At 34.8% G+C, this 18,872-nt stretch overlaps 1 pseudogene; it reads right to left on the bottom strand.

Annotated features, from left to right (window-relative positions):
- Positions 1-12,444, bottom strand: part of LOC105535805 — a 145,327-nt pseudogene extending 132,883 nt beyond the window's left edge.
- Between the last annotated feature and the right edge of the window lie 6,428 nt (positions 12,445-18,872).

Genomic DNA, 18,872 nt, shown 5'->3' with positions numbered 1-18,872 from the left:
TCTTTCTTTCTTTCTTTCTTTCTCAGACATGTGTGTGGCATATAGCAATATATGAAGCTAAGATGATTTGGGATGTATTTTAGTCAACCCAATTTTTGTTTCCATTTCTATCTAAAATGTTTTGGCTTTATATTTGAAGTGCCACCATATTACTTGAATAAATCTCAGGTTGTAATTCTGTGTTTTTAAAATTAATTTTGCCTAGGATCAATAAATTATTTTAGTTCTCAGATTTTTTTTTTCTTTTACTCAATAATGTTTCCTTCTATTACTCCTTTAATTACTTCTGGTGTGTGTGTGTGTGTGTTTTTTTTTTTTTTTTACCAGAAAAGAGGTTTCTCTGAGACACCTCTTTTATGTGTCTGTATATATAGATAGATAGATATATTTTTACATAGATATGTATGTTTATATACAAATATATAGTTTTATACTTTATATACAAATATTTTTATTGTATACTTAGTATATAAAGTATGTATATATTTCACATAACACAAACACACACACGCGGCATATATATATTCTATTATGTATATATGGTCCATATTCCCCTAGGTTCATCATTATTTGTTTGCTTCTAAGTTTCATTTCCTTTATTGTTAAATGTTTCTGAATTACTATGATCTTTTTTCTTCTGATACACATAGTTGTTTGCATAAAATGTGCCATTTACCACTTTTACCATGAATCCTTAATGCAAAAATTGAAGCAATAATGTGTCTTTTAATTTCTTCCCTTATCTATCTTTCCTGATTTTAGATTGCTTCACTTAGTGTATGCTTACTTTGATTTCACAAATTCTGTGTGTCTTCTAGAAGTTTAATCAGAAATGTTCTCAACTTTCTACATTTAAGAGATTTTCTTTGATTCCTGGGAACTGGTAAAATGTAGAGGTTTGCTCTTGAGCCCATTTGATGAGCCTGTTTCTCAGGCATGGATTGCTTTCACAGGAGATTGGAAGAGAAATTTTACCTGGTCCCTTTGTTCTCTCTGCTTCTTCTCTCTGGTTCTTGGTTCTGCTATTGGGTCTTCCCTCAGGACTGTCTCTTCATATTTGTACAACTCCTGAGTTTTTATATAACCATTAAAAAGTTGTTGGCATAGAAAAGACAAAGACCCAAACCATTCCACTGAGGGGATTTTTGGTTGTTTATTTTCTAGATGGAAATGTAATTTTGGGCATGCTTCAAAGGAATGTAGTAGAATGTAGAATGTAGTTGAATGTAGAAGAAGCCCTGTGTTCTAGAGAGTGAACTCCAGAAACAAATTTCCAGAAAACACATCTTTTCTATAATAAAATACTAAACAGCAAAGCGTTCAAGACACCAAGTATGTTTATTTGTCAATACGTACATAAATTCTGCCTCATTAAATGATGAAGTTCTCTTCTTTTGAGATATGCCCTTTAGCGCATACCACTGTGGCTGCTGGCATATACTGCAAGAATTAGGTTATCAGCACCCATTAGCATGTCTCAGTTTTGTCTTATGTTGATCCACGTGTCATGTAAGTATATGTGTAATACATGGAAATAGCAAGGTAGAACTTAGTTTTAATTACGGTATGACTTATATTAGTATTTGCCTTATGCTTTTTATTTAGCTAATGACTCACAGATGCCCCTTTTCATGTCATTTGAATTTTAGAAATTTATCTATGCTATCTTTCACTTCTAAGTGCAATCATCCACCTGTGTCATGCCTCTTGCTGTGTGCCACTCAGTAGATGTTAAAAATCAGTCTCACAATCAACAAGTTGTATTGTACTTTTAAGTACATTTTACGACCATAAACATTTATATTTTTTTTCTGAGCACCTACTTGGTGAAAAGTTTTAGAATTTAGTTATTCTGTCATCCAGCCAAGGAAGCTTTCAATTAAAAACACACTTAAGGAGAAGTTAGGCATCACCATGCTTCTTTCTGGGGAAACAAGATGTTATTTGGTCAAAGATGTTTAAATTGACCCTAAGCTTCTTCAATAATTTGTAAATACCCAGTTGCAAAGAGTTGAATGTCTGTCCAACTCTGGGAAACTTGATGGAATAGGGAAAATTCTACTTTCTCTCATGCTGCATTCTAAGGCAGAGCGCACTGATAGCCAAAGGGAATCTGGCTGTAGCCCAAACCCATTCCTCTAACTTCCAAACCAGAGAGGACACACTCTACTTCCAATAGCCCATCCAACAATGATGGGACCATGGCTGATTGGAATTATCTCAAATTCATCAGGAATGAACACACGCTTGCTAATGACCCACTTCCTTCCCCTCCATGTGTCCCTGCAGAGGAAGAAGGCAAGAGAGAGCAAGACCCTTGGCTCAGCTTCAGCCTTTTCCCCTTTTTCCTTTCCCAAATACCCTCTCCTCTCACTCCATTAGCATTCTTGATTCTTGAATTCCCATCAAGTTTTCAGGGGAAGGGGAAATACTATTTCTTGCACTTTTTGTTGGCGAAGAAACTGATGCTATCTGCCTTTCATTGTTCTACCCAGCATCCGGTTTGGACTTGACTGAGAGCAGTGATGAAGGTGAACATCCAGTTGTGTCCCATGTCCTTTGAACAACTGTCTTTGCACAGACAAACCATTTCGGAGACTGTTTATGGTTACTTGAAGTATTAGTAGCAAACTCACTGCATTACCCCCAGCGAGGGCCACTGAAGGCATTCAAAAAGCTGCAAAAACAAAAACAAAAACCAAATTCATAATTATATAACCCACAATGTCCTCAATATATTGATTAAATTTTCTATATGACTCTAGACATAGAGGAGAAGAAATCAACAGAGAGAGAGAGAGAGAGAGAAATAGGCTCTAGAAATAGGCTCTGCTTTCCCAACAGTGACAATGGGTGTGCCTTATCCTGTGAATAACAACATACTAGAGTTGAACCATCATACTGTTGGTATATAGTAAGTACTCAATAAAATATGTGTGAATATCAGTACCATATTTGCAGTATACTTGCTTTTCTAGGTAACTGGATCTAAAGGATAAATAAAGTGCATCTAACTTAGAACTGAGGAGAGGTAAATTGCACTCTTTAGGTTATGGAAATATTTTTCAATAAACTTTCCTTTGGAATTAACTTTGACTTACAAAATAATTAGCTAAGTGAGTACAGAGAGTTCCATATATTGCTAACTCAGTTTCCCCTAATATTACCATCATATATTAACATGGTTTATTTGTCAAAACTAAGAAACCAATACTGGTACTTTACTGTAATTCTAGATTTGATTTAACTTTATTTTAATTTCACTAGCTTTCCCATTGTTTTGTTTTGTTTTGGGATCAAATCCAGGCTACCACACTGCATTTTGTCACTGTATCTCCATAGACTACTCTGGTTAGTGACAGTTATTTAGTCTTACTTTGTTTTGCATAATCTTGACCATTTTGAGGAATAATGGCAAGATGTTTTATAGAATACCCCTCAATTTGGGTTTGTTTGATTTTCCTTATGGTTTGACTGGGGTTTTGAATTTTTGGATAGACTACCACAAGGTTACATGATATCCACATGATATCACTGATGATGTTAACCTTTATCACTTGGTTAACATACTGTCTGCCAGGTTTCTCCACTGTACAGTTATTATGTTTTTCCTTTTATGGAATAGCTTTTAGTTTTGATATAATTTCATTTAGCAAGTATTTTTATATAAATCAGGAAACGGTTCTTTATTGTGAAGTTAAAAAGAAAAAAAAAAAGAAAGAAATGTCTTGCTGAAATCTTGGAGAAAGTTTAGTCAGTACTTGAATTTTGGTATCAAAATCATCCAATCCTTGCAGAATTTGAAAGAGGTTAAGATTGCAGCTGAGAGTCTAATCCATGCAACTTCTCTCTAAGCTCTTGTCATGAGCACAGGGTCTGCATACCACCTTCCATGGGCACCATAGAGAAATCCCTCCACCCCCGCCCAGACCTTTTCCAAGTTCTTCTCTTTAATATTTCTAATCATCTCTCTCTAATCTTCCATTCTGCCCTCTGACAGGCAAGGCCCCACCTCCGCATGTTGTGTCGTCTTTCACAGATCGTCAGTTACTTCTGTGTCTAGTTCCTAACCCTCATAAAGGGCAGAAGTGTGCGGGGGTTATCAGATGCTGAGACTGTGGGAGAGAGAGGAAAATGGCCCTCTTTTTGGCCTGATCTCTGGATGAAGTATCTACAATACAACTAGAACTTTCACAATGTGGAAATTACAACTTCTGCTAGCATATCTCCTAATTTCATGATGTTTGAAGAGGATTTGTCTCCTTATCCATCTTGAATTACTATATAATATCTTTATTTCTATTAATGCAGTATTGATAAACCACTTTCCAAAACTGGAGGACAGAGGTGGTAGGGGTTAAAATGAATTCTTCCATTTTACATATATCTTGGGTTAAATATCATTGTAAAAATATATTTATTTTTAGTTTTTGAGATGGAATCTCACTCTGTCACCCAGACTGAAGTAAAGTGGCACAGTCTTGGCTCACTGCAACCTCCGCTTCATGAGTTCAAGCCATCCTCCCACCTCAGCCTCCCAAGCAACTGGAATTACAGGTGTGCACCACCACGCCCAGCTATTTTTTGTATTTTTAGTAGAGACGGGGTTTCACCATGTTGGTCAGGCTGGTCTCAAACTCCTGACCTCAAGGGATCCACCAGCCTGGGCCTCCCAAAGTCCTGGGATTACAGGAGTGAGCTACTGCACCCGGCCAAAATATATTAATTTTATTTTTAAGAAAAATTCAGGGATAGCAGGAGTTCAGGTTTCTGCTTAAGCTGTATTGTCTTCTGTGGTTCAGATGTATCTGTGTCTGTCTGTCCCACTGTGTGGGTGAGTCCCTCAGGGTTTTCCTTGTATGAGGGGTCAGTTTTCATCATAGTCTTGGGGAAGGGGGACCTTAGTTCAAAGAGGAGAACTTCTACTTTCAAGGAGATAAAATTTGGGGAAAATAACTTCAGCAGTTAGTGATTTTGTGGTTTCAGTAATCAATACATAAATTACTAAAAAGTATAACCTTGCCAAGATTTGAATTGATGATTTAAGAGATAAAGTTGATGAAATGTGTCATAAAAGAAAGTAGAAACACATAGTTAGAGATTCAAAAGGAAAGATAAGAGTTTTGAAGACAATACCAGGAGATCTAATTGGACTCATTGAATTAACAGGAAGAAAAAAGGAAAGATGAAGGAAAAATATATTTTAAAAAGAACGATAAGACAATGTAATTGAGTTACAGAAAGATAAATATACAGCTTTGGGTTTCTTGCTAGGTATCAAAAAATTACTGGAAAAAATGTGAACTTTTGAAGTTCCAAAATCCTAAGTTACATACAAATGCTTAAAGCTTCCAGTTATAAAAAGCTGTTAATCCAGTTATAAAAAACTGTTAATATCAGAGTTAATCTGTTTAGCCTCAGATTTGCCTCAAATACAGGGACACTATTCTGCAACACCTATAGACTTTTGAGAGGAAAGGTCTGCAATGTCAAATTCTACACATGCATAAAATATTATACACCTATTGCTGAAAAAACAGTAAGGTGAGAATAGTCTCAGTGAATATAATCCATGTTTATTATTTGGAGAAGTATCTGTGAAGTCTAAATAAATTTCAATGCAATAAGACTAGATACCTCAATATATTGGAAGATATAAAACAGGAAATAACAACAATGAATAAAAGATGGATAAAAGAATAGATGGCCACAATTTCTATGCTTATACACATATCATATGTAACTGAATGATGATAATGTTACCATGAACTTATAAGCACAAAGTGAGTCTTTTTAGAAGAGAAAACATGTAGAAAGAGAAATCCTTTCAATAGACTGCCCCCCACAAAGAAAACAAAAACTAACAAAAAAACCACAACTTTTTCAACAAAATTAAGTGGCAGGTGTGGAAGAAGGAGTGAATAATAAAAACAAAAAAATTAACATGTGATAATATGCCACCACAGTGAGATACGTGAGATCCAAATAATTCAATTGTTAAATGTGGGTTCATGTTGTTATTCATTTACTAAAACATATAATACATTATTTTTAGGAGATCTGTACTGTCTAAAATCACAAAGGATAGTATAAAGTACACAAAAGTACACAACTGAAAGATACTTGAACTGAAAAGTCCCAAAGGATCACAAGGTGGTCAAATCCTAACCACAAGCCACTTTTTTTTTTTTTTTTTTGAGACGGAGTCTTACTCTGTCGCCCAGGCTGGAGTGCAGTGGCGTGATCTCGGCTCACTGCAAGCTCCGCCTCCCGGGTTCACACCATTCTCCTGCCTCAGCCTCCTGAGTAGCTGGGACTACAGGTGCCCGCCACCACGCCCGGCTAATTTTTTTGTATTTTTAGTAGAGACGGGGTTTCACTGTGGTCTCGATCTCCTGACCTTGTGATCCGCCTGCCTCTGCCTCTCAAAGTGCTGGGATTACAGGCGTGAGCCACCGCGCCCGGCCCACAAGCCACTTCCTATGAAGAATAAGAGCTTTCACCTAACCCTGTTTGAGAAACTGAAGCTGCGTAGAGGTGAGGAGCCACTTACTAATTGCATTATCTCCAAATTCAGGTTTGACAGGGTTTACTGCAACTTCTAAGATCTCATATTGAGGTAAAAAGTGAAGGCATTCTAAACATTTATTTCAGTGGGACGGGGGGAGTGGATATGTAAAGTATCAGTGGGACAAATGCAGGTTTAATTGTGACAATTAAGAAATGGAAGTTACTATGGGACTAAAAATGTAATAGAGCTTCTAAATTACCAGGAGATTACCAACAGTGAATGAAGAAAAATTTCATTATTGTTTACTATTAGACAAATAAAAATCTAATGTTGCATCAGAAAATATTAATATCAGAACAAAGGGAAATCGACATCATGTGAACTAAACAAGATAAAGAGGAATATTATGTAATAATAAAATTTGACAGTCCATAAAAGAGACTTACAAATGATGTACATCTTTACATAGCCAATAACACTGCAGAAAAATGTAAGAATTGAGTTAGACGTTGAATGCTATGGTAACTTGTTAAAATAAAATTTCATTGGAAAATTTCAGTGCAGCTATTTGAGAATATAAAATCAATGTGGACACAAATATAATATTTAAATAATATAATCAATAAACACAATTTAATAGACATATGCAATGTACTATCTTAAAATATGATTATATATTCTTTTAATGTCCTTGAAACACTGTAAGACAACACTAATATACTTAGATACAAAAATTTTAACATCTATCCAAAGGAGATATTTTATAGGCCTTCACTTTTGATCAAAGCTTTCTCTCCCCCAAGATTAAAATCAATAGCAAATGATGTCTATGCCTGAAAAACATAACTAGCTCATTTCTATTTAAAAATGTTTTTCTAACAATACCTGTTTAAAGAGGTGACAATATAAGTCACAAATTATATTTAAAGCATGAATGGGAAAAATAAACCCTCATAAAAAACCTATGGGTCACAGCCAAATCTATGTATTTTCATGGGAAAAAATACAGTTCCAGAAGAAATATTTTCAGGGTTAATTAATATATTTTCTGAGGCAAATATGTAGCCTGAACTGCATTTTAAAAATTATTGTTAAAAAAGGAAGCCTTAAAATAGATTTTTAAAAAACCTTGATTTCAAGTATACAAGGTATAAGAAACAATGAACAGTTTACAAAAACAGTTGCGTAAAGTCTAAGTAAAGTGTTAGGAAATGATTTGTGATGGGGAAAAATGGATGAAGTGGTCAGGAAAGCCCTTTCTAAAGAGCTAAGATTCACAGAAAATTAAAGAAATTGAGAATGTAAGTCATGTCAAAATCTAGCTATTTATGGGACTTCTCTTCATGGTACCTGGGATTACTTATTTTTGGTTCATATTGAGGTAGCCAAGAAGGCTTAAGTAGGTAACTGGAAGAAACAAAATCATTTCCTTTCTTCATTGTTTTATAACAGTGAACCTATCTTTATAGCTTCTTATGATTATGTACTTAATATATTTTTATTATAAAAATCAAGATGAAATATTTAAAAATAAATGTAATTGTCCCTTGAAATTCTGCTGTATGAAGAAAACCAAAATCAATATGTTACAGATCATCTGTTCACACACGTCTTTATATATGAGTATATATGTATATACAAATATTATTTTGTTTCTTATTGTACATATTTAAAGGCCGTATTTTCTGTTTTTCAGTGTTTGATATTTGTCTTCTGCTTTCCCTCTTCTGCCTCAGGTAACTAAGATTGGCCACATACTGCTACTCTTTCATAGCTTATTCATGATTAAGTCACTGTGACTGTAGCTTTAACTGTTGATACAGACTTAGGTGATAACATGGATATAGACAGCAAAATTGTCATCATTATTTTGTTTTAAACAATGATCGCAATCATAATGCTTCTCTATATCTTGTTTTTCTCCTTTCACCATAGACTGCGGCGATCTTTCCAAGTAGTTTGGTCTGAACCAAATGTAGTCTGTTAGTAGTAAATCATATTCCCTGATATGAATGGACCATAATCTATCCAATCTATATAATTTCTGAATAGTACTCCCTTTTCCATTCTAGTTTTTGTTACCGTCAAAAATCCTGCAATAAATATTTCCATGTATGTATTTTATATTTTGCTATTTTTATTTATATAAATTTGGTTCTGAGGAGTGAGATCAATGAGTTGAAGAATGTGTATATTTTTAACTTTTAATAATCCTTTCAAATTGCTTTCCAAAAATGGTTCACTACTAACTAATATGGAGCAGCAATGTCTTAGCCCCATGCTATCTACATCCTTATCAGCAATAACCATTTTTTTTCTCATCTGATAGGTATGAAAGACTACCTTGACATTACTTTTATTTGCATTTTTCCAACAGAAAGGTTGCATGCCCATTCTTTTGCTTCCATTGGTCTTTTATGATTGTAATTGTAGGAATTCTCTAATTGTACATTTTTCCCATTTCCTCCGGGTGGTGTGTATGTGTTTTTCTTGTCAGTTTGTTATCAATAATATCATAGATAACAGCATTATGATGTAAAATATTGATTATTAATAACAATATTATAATTGATAATAGTTATCAATAATATTATTTAAAATATATTGTGACCTTTAATCTAGTATGTGTAGTATGTATCCTGTGTTTCAGTAATGATTTTAAAAATATTTAAATAAGCAAAACTTTAATTTTCATGTATCCAAGTATCTGCTTTTTCCATAACACTTTGGGGGTTTATTGTTTTAGTTATAAAGATTTCACCACCCTTTGGTTTTAACATTTCTCCTGACGTGTTACAGGGTTATAATTTTTAAAAATATGTTTTTATTACAGTTATAGTATTTTAAAATATGACATGAAGTAGATGTCTATCTCTGTTTTTGATAGAAAACCAGTTGTGCTGGCATCACTTATTAAATTTCCACTAAATTGAAATACCATTTATTTAATTTATTTAGTTGTCATATGTATTTTAGAATCAGATTCTGGGCACTGTATTCTGTTTCTCTGATCCATTTTACTTTTATGCTAATACAAACTATTTTCATTACAGAGACATTATTGTATCTTTTAATATTTGGCCAAGCAAGCTCTTCCAATTCTTCAGGATCTGAAGCTGAACATAAGTGTTGCCCTCATTCTGATTTTACATATTTTGCTTTTCCAGTGGGATTGTATGGTAACCAACCTTTCTGTAAAATCATTTTTGCTTAAAAACCTCGAGTAGCTTATGCATTCCTAGCTGAACTCTGAGGGATGCAGAGTATATCAAGGTAACTAAATATTTTATTAATATATACATCTAGCTGGGCACAGATATTTAGAATAATTAATTTTCAAGAATATCACTTTTAATAGCAACAAGGAACATAAAGTATTTAAAAATAAATTTAACAAAATACGTGGAAGATATTTATGTCAGATTTTCGTAAAAATACATAATAAAAACATTTGATATATTAAAATTGAAATGGACTATATAATTAATAGCATGAAAATAAATGACAAGCCACAGGCTGGACAAGGAACTTGGCCAATCGGAATAACCTACAATGTTTTAGCGTCTAAAATATATAAAGCATTCTTGCAAATCCAAAATTAAAAATATAAATAAACTAGTAGAAAAGTGGCAAAAGCCAATAAGGACATAAAAAGATCATAAATTTCACAACGAATAAAGCACGTGCAAATTAAAACCACAGTGAGATATCTTTTTATCCATTATATATGAATATTTTATTTTTAAATACACAGTATCAAGTTAGTGAGCAAATGCAACTAAAGGGGCTTTAAGGGTCTATTTATTGATAACAATAATAGAGACATGCACCAAGAAATTATAGAAATCCTAAATTTGTATTCATCTTATACTATGACCTCAAAATATATGGGCAAAAGTTGACATTATTAAATGACGATATGGACAAATTGATAATCATAGTTGTAAACTTTAATACACTTTTCTCAGTAGCTAATGATTCAAGCAGACAAAAATAATACTAAGGACATAGAAAGTTGAACGCCAGATTAACCAACCTGACCTAACAGTCATTTGTAGAACGCTACCTGTAGCAACTACAAAAAGGCATTCTTATCAACTGCACGTATAATATTTAACAAAACAGATAATATTCTTGTCTATAAAGTAAGTCTTAACAAATTTCAAAGGACTAAAATCATAGAGCATATCCTCCGTCAACAGTGGAATCAAGTTACAGACCAATAACAGAAAGGTCACTAGAAAATCCCCTAATATTTTGCAACTAAGCAACACATCTCTAGATAGTCCTTGGGCCAAGAAATAAATTACAATTAAAATTATAAAATATTTTAAAGTACACTCCAAAATAATATATCAAAACCATAGGATACATTCATAGCAATTCTCATAGAGAAAATTATTGCTCAAAATGCATGTATTAAAAAAGAAAAAAGGTTAAAGATAAAAAATCTCAGTTTCACCATAGGGTATTTAGGGAAAATACATAGCAAATTAAACCCACAGAAAGTAGAAAACTGAAAGAAGATATAAATGAAAGAGTAAGTGATATGGTTTGGCTGTGTCCCCACCCAAATCTTATCTTGAACTGAAGTTCTCATAATCCCCATGTATCGTGGGAGGGACCCGATGGGAGGCAATTTAATCATAAAGGCAGTTACCCTCATGCTGTTCTTATGATAGTGAGTGAGTTCTCACAAGATCTGATGGTGTTATAAGGGCCTTTTCCCTCTTTTGCTCAGAACTTCTCCTTGCTGCCGCCATGTGAAGGAGAACGTGTTTACTTCCCCTTCCACCATGATTTTAAGTTTCCTGAGGCCTCCCCAGCTATGCCTAACTGTGAGTCGATTGAACCTCTTTTCTTAATAAATTACCCAGTCTTGAGTATGTCTTTAATAGCAGCATGAAAACAGACTAATACAGTAAGCAAATGAACAAGATAAAAAATGAGAAAAGCTTTTTGTTACAGTGTGAGGAAATAAAATATCAACATCAAGATTCCTACAGATCCAGTCATCAGAAGAATCATAACACTATATTAGAAATCAGCATATGCCAATAAATTTGCAACTTTAAAAGAAAAGAAAAAATTTTGGAAAAAAGGAACTATCATTAATGACATGGGATAAAAAAGTAGCAAATTGACATAACCCTATATCCATTAAAATAAACTGAATCTATAATTTAAAACTTTTCCTTAAAAAATCTCCATGTCCAGATGACTTCACTAGGCATTTTTAAAAAACTGTTCAAAGAAGAAATAATATTAACACACAACATATACAACATGCAAAAACAACAGAGAACAGAAAAATAATATTACTCAGCCACTCAATTTAGAAAATAACCATAACATTGATACCAAAACTTGTAAAGAATATTACAAAAATCAAATAAATAAGGGTCAACATTGTTCATGAATATAGACATAAAAATCTAAACGAGATGATAGCATATTGAATTTAATGCCAAACCAGAAAAAGAAGGATACTAACTCACTTTTTTAGATATCATTAGCTTATTTAAAAAGAGAGAGATGGGAATTATTTACGATAGAAGATTTCAGAACTTCAGTGAAATGGGCATCTTGATGTTGACACCATTTCAGTAGTGATGTATTTCTGTCTGCATTCCTTCCAAGAATGTCATCATCTCTAAATAAGAATAATCCTTGTTATCTATAACTACTTTGTTACCTCCATATTCTGGGAGACAAATTTTATCTCCAATTTTCATGCTAATTGGTTGTATCTCTCCACCCTTTCCTTTACAGCCAGACCTAACTACCACTACTGTTGCTTGCAACACTTTTCCTTGAGACTTTTTTGGGAAGCAGAATGCCTCCTTTGCTTACAGTTTTGGCTGCACTACTTTCAACCAATACTCAGTCAGAAAGCAAAAAATAAAAAACTTTCTAAATGTTTGTCCTGCCATGACTCCTGCTTCTCTTGTGCTGCTGTTGCATGGACAGCCTAATTCAATTTGCTGAGAGGTACCTTGGAAAAAAGTCTATGGTTAGTGATAAAATATTAATTGTTTACTTCTGAGATAAGAAACAAAGTAAGAATATCCATCATCATTACTTCAACTCAACATTGCATGTTCTAGCCAGTGGAATAAAGCAAGTAAAATAAATACAATCTGTGAATGTGGGGGAAAAAATCATGATTATTCATAGAAAACATGTCTGTATATATAGAAAAATGAGACTCAAAAAAATAATGGAAGTAAGAAGTGAATTTAGCAAGTTCATTGGATATATGGTGCATATACAAAATAAACTTTGTTTTCATAAGCTAGAACATGCAAGTAGAATATTAAATTTTAAAAATATTATTTCAATAGCACCAAATCCAGACATATTGCTGTCTAAATCTAACAAAAGATATATGCAACATCTGTACTTAGAAAACTATACAACATTGTTCAATGAAGCTAGAAAAGACCTATGCTCTTAAATTGAAGGGCTTAATATTGTTAAGATGTCCATTCTCTTCAAATTGATCTATAGGCTCAATGCAATTTCATTAAAAAGTTCAGTTTTTTTCTTTTTGGAAATTGACAAAGTGATTTTAGTGCATCTATGTCTGTGTGTGTGTGTACACACACACTGGACTAAGGAAATCTTGAAGAAAAATAAAGTTGGATGACAATATATCAAGATTTAATGTAAAGTTTCAGAAATGAATACACTCTGCTCTTAGCAAAGGATAAATGTATTAGTCCACTCTCACACTGCTATGAAGAAATATCCAAGACTGGGTAATTTATAAAGAAATGAGGTTTAATTGACTCAGTTCCACATGGCTGGGGAGGACTCAGGAAACTTACAATCATGGCAGAGGTCACCTCTTCACAGAGCAGCAGGAGAGAAGAATGAGTGCAAGCAGGGGAAATACCAGATACTTATAAAACCATCAGATCTCATGAGAATTTATTATCACAAGAACAGCATGGGGGAATCCACCCCCATAATTCAATCACTTCCCACCCTGGTCCCTCCCACGACACGTGGGGATTATGGGAACTACAATTCAAGATGAGATTTGGGTGGGGACATAGCCAAAACGTATCAATAGATACATAGAAAAATAAATAGAAGATCCAGACCCTCCCCCATGTACCTCACAGAATCCACACATGTATGGTCTCCCCAGCAATGAAAAAACAAAGTATTATTTTAGTGAGGAAAGTACAATCATTTTAATAAACATGCAGGATCTATGCTATATCTCTTTGGAACAATGAGCTTTGACCCTTACCTCCAACGTTTAATTTGAGATGAATCATAGAATCCAATGTTTAAGGAAAAACAATGCAGATTCTAGAAGAAAATACCTTCAGAAATTTAGGGTAGGCCGTGGTTTCTCAATCTCATCACTATTAATAGTTGAGACCAGATAATTGTTTGTTATGGGAGTTACCCTATGCATTGTGGGATGTTTAGCAGCAACCCTCTACTGACTAGACGCCAGCAGCATCCAGTAGCTAAAATGAAAAATGCTGACAATAATATATTTCAAGGATGTAGAACAACTGGGTTTCATAATTACTCTTTGGGAGCAATGAAAAACACTTGAGAAATACCTGTTAAAGCTACATATTACTTATAATTCATGCTCTATGAATAACCAATTTCTCTTTCAAATATGTACACATACACATATATATGTGTGTGTTTTACATATATAACATGTGTATATTATATACATATCTATACACACACACAGAGAGGTAAATCTGTGTTCATATCCAACAATGGCATCTGTATAGAATCATTCTTATAATAGCCCCAAACTGGAAACAACCCAAAGTGGAGAATATACATTAACAATGGAATATTACACAGCAATGAAAATAAATTATGGCTATATGCAAAGCAAAATGCATCTTACGTAAGATTGAGTGAAAAAAGGCAAATATGAATAATGACAGTTGCATGAAGTTGAAAAGCAGTCAAAACTTACCTGTGGTGATAGAGGCCATAATAGGTTAACTAATAAAGAGAACAAAGACATTCTGCAAGGGTACTGGAATGTTCTAAATCTTGATCTAGATAATAATTTCATCTATATCTATACAAATACAGATCTAGATATGAATATTAAACTTCACTTTTAGGATTCGGTTTATCTTGGAAATCTGGAGAATGTAGACAAAGAAAGTGGAATATGATCAAGGAGACACACTAGCTGAGATTGCATTAAAGATATATGGTAATTTGGCGAGATTTGCTCTGTTTTAAATACTAACCCTTTCTTTCTAATAATATTTTACATCTTTCCATTTCTTTAACTTGTATGCCCTTCATTAAGATTTTATGGATTTATCAGTGAGTCAAGTACCTTCATTTTTCAATGTATTCCTAAGTAGTAAGGAATTTTGTTGCTTGTGTGAGTAGGGCATTCTCCCCCATTCCCATTTATAGCTGTGTTTTGCTATTAGATACTTAAGGAAGCTGTGAATGTTTCTTTATATATGTACACAGAATATACGAAACATGCATTACCATTGTACCTTGTTAGTTCTAGAAGTGCCTGTTTGTTTATTTGGTTATTTATTAAAGCTTCTTGGTTTATATTGGTATATAAGCATAAAAATTAATTGTCTATAAAAATAACTGATTTTCTATTTATTTTCAGTCAGTCAGGGCATAAAGAAAGTAGCGATTGTTGCTCAAAGTATTCTCAAGCCCCACATGATTCATGACTTAATTCTGAAATGTCACTGTAATCTTATTGCAATATGAGGAAATCCGTACAGTGCCTCAGAGGAGCGTGTTCTCCATCACAAGGGGACGACTCATGCAGAGATCAGGAATGCATTTTCTCTAATTGATTTTCCTTCTAGATGTGCATGCCAGTTCTGCCACTTTCTAGCTCTGACCATGAACAAGTTATTTGGCCTCCTTAAGGCTTAGTTTTCACATCTTTAAAATGGAGAAATAAATTTTACTTGAATGGCTCTTTCAAAGGTCAAATAAAATATTTAATGAAAATGAAATGCTTAATGGAGTGACTGACACATAGAAAGGACTCAGTAATTATTAGCTAGTAATAGTTATATCTCATACATGGTGTTTACACCTAAGACAGTGCAAAAGCTTCATGTTTCAGAATCAATTACAAATCCAAATTGTACCTTTCTCCTGAGACCGTAAGTTATTCTGTCTTGTTACCCGTTGCTGTCACAGAGTGTGGTTCCCAGAAACAACTGGAAGTCATCTGCAGTGAGTTGGGGCAGTCTCGTGGTTGTGTTGAGTGGTCCGAACCCACAGCTTAGGCCTCTGACAGCTGCAACATTCATGCCTCACTTTTCTGCCTGACTCTTTTTCTTGGTGAAAGCAGTTACTGCACCACCACTCTCTGGACTTTTTCCGCTGCATCACACTTTTGTCTTTTCAATATGGAAGTGAGATTCTGTGAACCACAAAACCATTTTGCAGCCAATAGGCTGCACTCTGCATGGGGGACTGAGCACTCTGAGGCAGGTTCCTCCCCTCATCCCGTTCTGATCCCATATAATGATTGTTCCAGTGAAGAAGGTGTTGGGAGATGCCTCATAAACTTTCCATATTCAGGGTCCTCTGAGCTGGCAGCCAGCTGAAGACAAACATGGCCACGTGTCAATGGTTGGGGAACGAGGATGCATATTGTCCAATTGACTGCCAGCCAGCATGGAGCACGGCATGCTGGCAGAAGCACAAGATCCAGAAGAGGAAGGAAGGATCCCAGCTCTGGGGGAAACTGTTTCATCCTTTACTGAGGGCTGTGGCCCATCAGGATGCTCTGGGCTGTGAAGTCAGGGCAGGAGAACAAGACTGTGGAAGAAAATGTAGTCAGAAAAGACTCAGAGTCTCAGCCCACTTCTCATCTGTTTCATTCAAGCCTGAATCATGCCTTATCTCTCCTCATGCCCAGCAGATAATGTTGGATCAACTGTATGTTCAATTAAGTCTCCTCAGCATTCTTCCTTCTGATCCACCCATATTTTTACCATCGTCTCCTACCAACCTATAGGCAGTCTCCCCGACTAACATGGATCTCTGTTCTGCTCTGTGCAATTTTTATTAATCCATTTTTGTTCTTCACATATTTGTACTCCCCTTTTCTTCCAGTATTGTCAGTGTCTTCTCCATCTCTACCATCGAAGTTTAATTCCTATCTCTCCCTGGGGATCCCCTCTCCATGGCTCCTATCCCAGCCTGCCTCTCAAAATTAAATTCTAAAGACCCCACAACATTTCTGAGGCTTTTCCCAATTGTCCTAAAAGGTTATAATCTTACCTTACAGGGAATTTCCACGGGACCACTCACCTTACATTCACATTTATAATATATGTATCTGCATTATATTACAAGATTGGAACTTCCCGAGGTCAGACACTGGGGCTTATTTTTGCATCTCTAGTACTGCAAAGGGTAGGAGCACATGAAGAGCTGCTCAGCATCACTAGTTTATTAGGAAAACACAAATTAAAGCCACAATGAGATACCCAGTAAAATAGCTGAAATGAAAAAAAAACTCTGACACTAGTGCTAGCACTTTTGCAGAGCACCTGGGACTCTTGTGAATTGCTGGCAGAAATGCAAAAATCACACAGCCATTTTGTCAAACAGTATGACAGTTTCTTAAGAAGTTAAACAGACACTTACTGTATGACCCAGCAATTTCTCTCCTAGATATTTACCTAAGAGAAATGAAAACTTACATTTATCAAAAACAAACTAAACAAAAAATACCCCCATTCCTGTTACAGTGGCTTCATCCATAATTTTCAAAAATTAGAAACAACCCCAAGGTTTTTCAACTGCAGAACTGATAAACAAGCTGGAGCACGTCCGTGCGATGGAATACTATTCAGCAATAAAGAAAAGGAACTACTAACATGAATAACAACTGGATGGATCTCAAATGCTTGATGCTGAGTGAAAGAAGTTCACTCAAACAGTTTCACATCACATGATTTTATTTAGATGACATTCTGCAAATGGCAAAAATGATAGGAAAGAAAACAGATCAGAGGTTGCCAGGAGTTGAAGAAGGAGGTACATTTTGGGGGTTTGATATTAATGTTTTGTATCTTGATACCAATGATGGTAAAATATTTCTATATTTTTTAAAATTCATAAAACTGCATACCAAAAATGATTTTGTCTGTATGTAATAATATACTTTATATCCAATAAAATATAATGGAAAGAAAGTGGAAATAGTGAAATCTCTTTCTCATAATCAATGGGCCCTAGAGAATCAGCAACCTATCCCCAGCTGGCTCCCACAAACTCACTACTTTACCCCTGGAAGTCACAGAGATGGTGAGGCTAGGATGTGACTATCACAATCTGTTCCTGGGTCCAAAGTTGAAGGTAGTAATGACTTAAAGTGTTTGATAGATGGGGAGAAGATAAAAGTGAGTAGTCCAGAGTTATCAAATAATTTATGTCCAGAACATGAACTCAAACATTTGACTGACATAAATTTTATTGAGTTTTCTTTACATTAATCCGACTCAGTAGGCCAATGGATAGAATTCAATAAAAATAATGTCTGTCAAAAGGCTGACATTATTTAATTTTAAAACAGAGTTGATCAGTCTTTACTTTGGGCTCTCCTAACCCCCGTGTATACCCCTTGATTGCAGTATTTATTAAAATGTATTTTAATTATATGTTTATATCCCAGTATTCCCCACCAGGACTTTGGGTTCCTTGAGGTCAGGGATTTTAAGTTACTAATATTTTCACTCTAAGTACATCACAAAGCAAGTGCTCAATACATTTTTTGTTGTGTTGAAAAAATGAAAGGATGAATGAGGGTTCATGGTTTCCCTTACTATATATGTGACATTCCTATCCCCTCTTCTATCTTCTGCTTCTCCATAACTTGCCCACTGCCACACATCTCTAAATTCTGCAGACCACCCCCAAGCTGTCCTGCCTGTCTCATAGCTACAGCAAAAGCCCTCTTAATGCCTACTCTGGTTCCTGCTCCTCTTACAATTCTGCATCCAGACATAGAACGTCACTGAAACATTAAACAGATCATACCATGCTCAGGCTTAAATCTGCCAGTGGTTTCCAATTAGGCATAGAACAAAAATCAGATTCCTTAGTTAAACTTTGGAAGCCCTATGATTCCTGACCCTTTCTATCTCTGTGACCTTGTGTCTCACTATCTGTTTTGGCCGATATGCTGCTTACCACTGGATTTCCTTCAGGGTCTCACACATGCTTGGTTGAGTCTGCCTCATAGCTTTTGTGCGAGCAGCTCTCTGACCTAGAATGTATTTCATTCCGCTCTTCACATTGCTGGTTTCTTCTCAGCATGAGATCATGGCCACAACATCCACTTTTCCCAGAG

Source organism: Mandrillus leucophaeus, unplaced genomic scaffold, assembly GCF_000951045.1.
Source record: "Mandrillus leucophaeus isolate KB7577 unplaced genomic scaffold, Mleu.le_1.0 Scaffold150, whole genome shotgun sequence".
Lineage (NCBI taxonomy): Eukaryota > Metazoa > Chordata > Mammalia > Primates > Cercopithecidae > Mandrillus > Mandrillus leucophaeus.
This window is presented reverse-complemented; position numbering and strand designations above follow the sequence as displayed.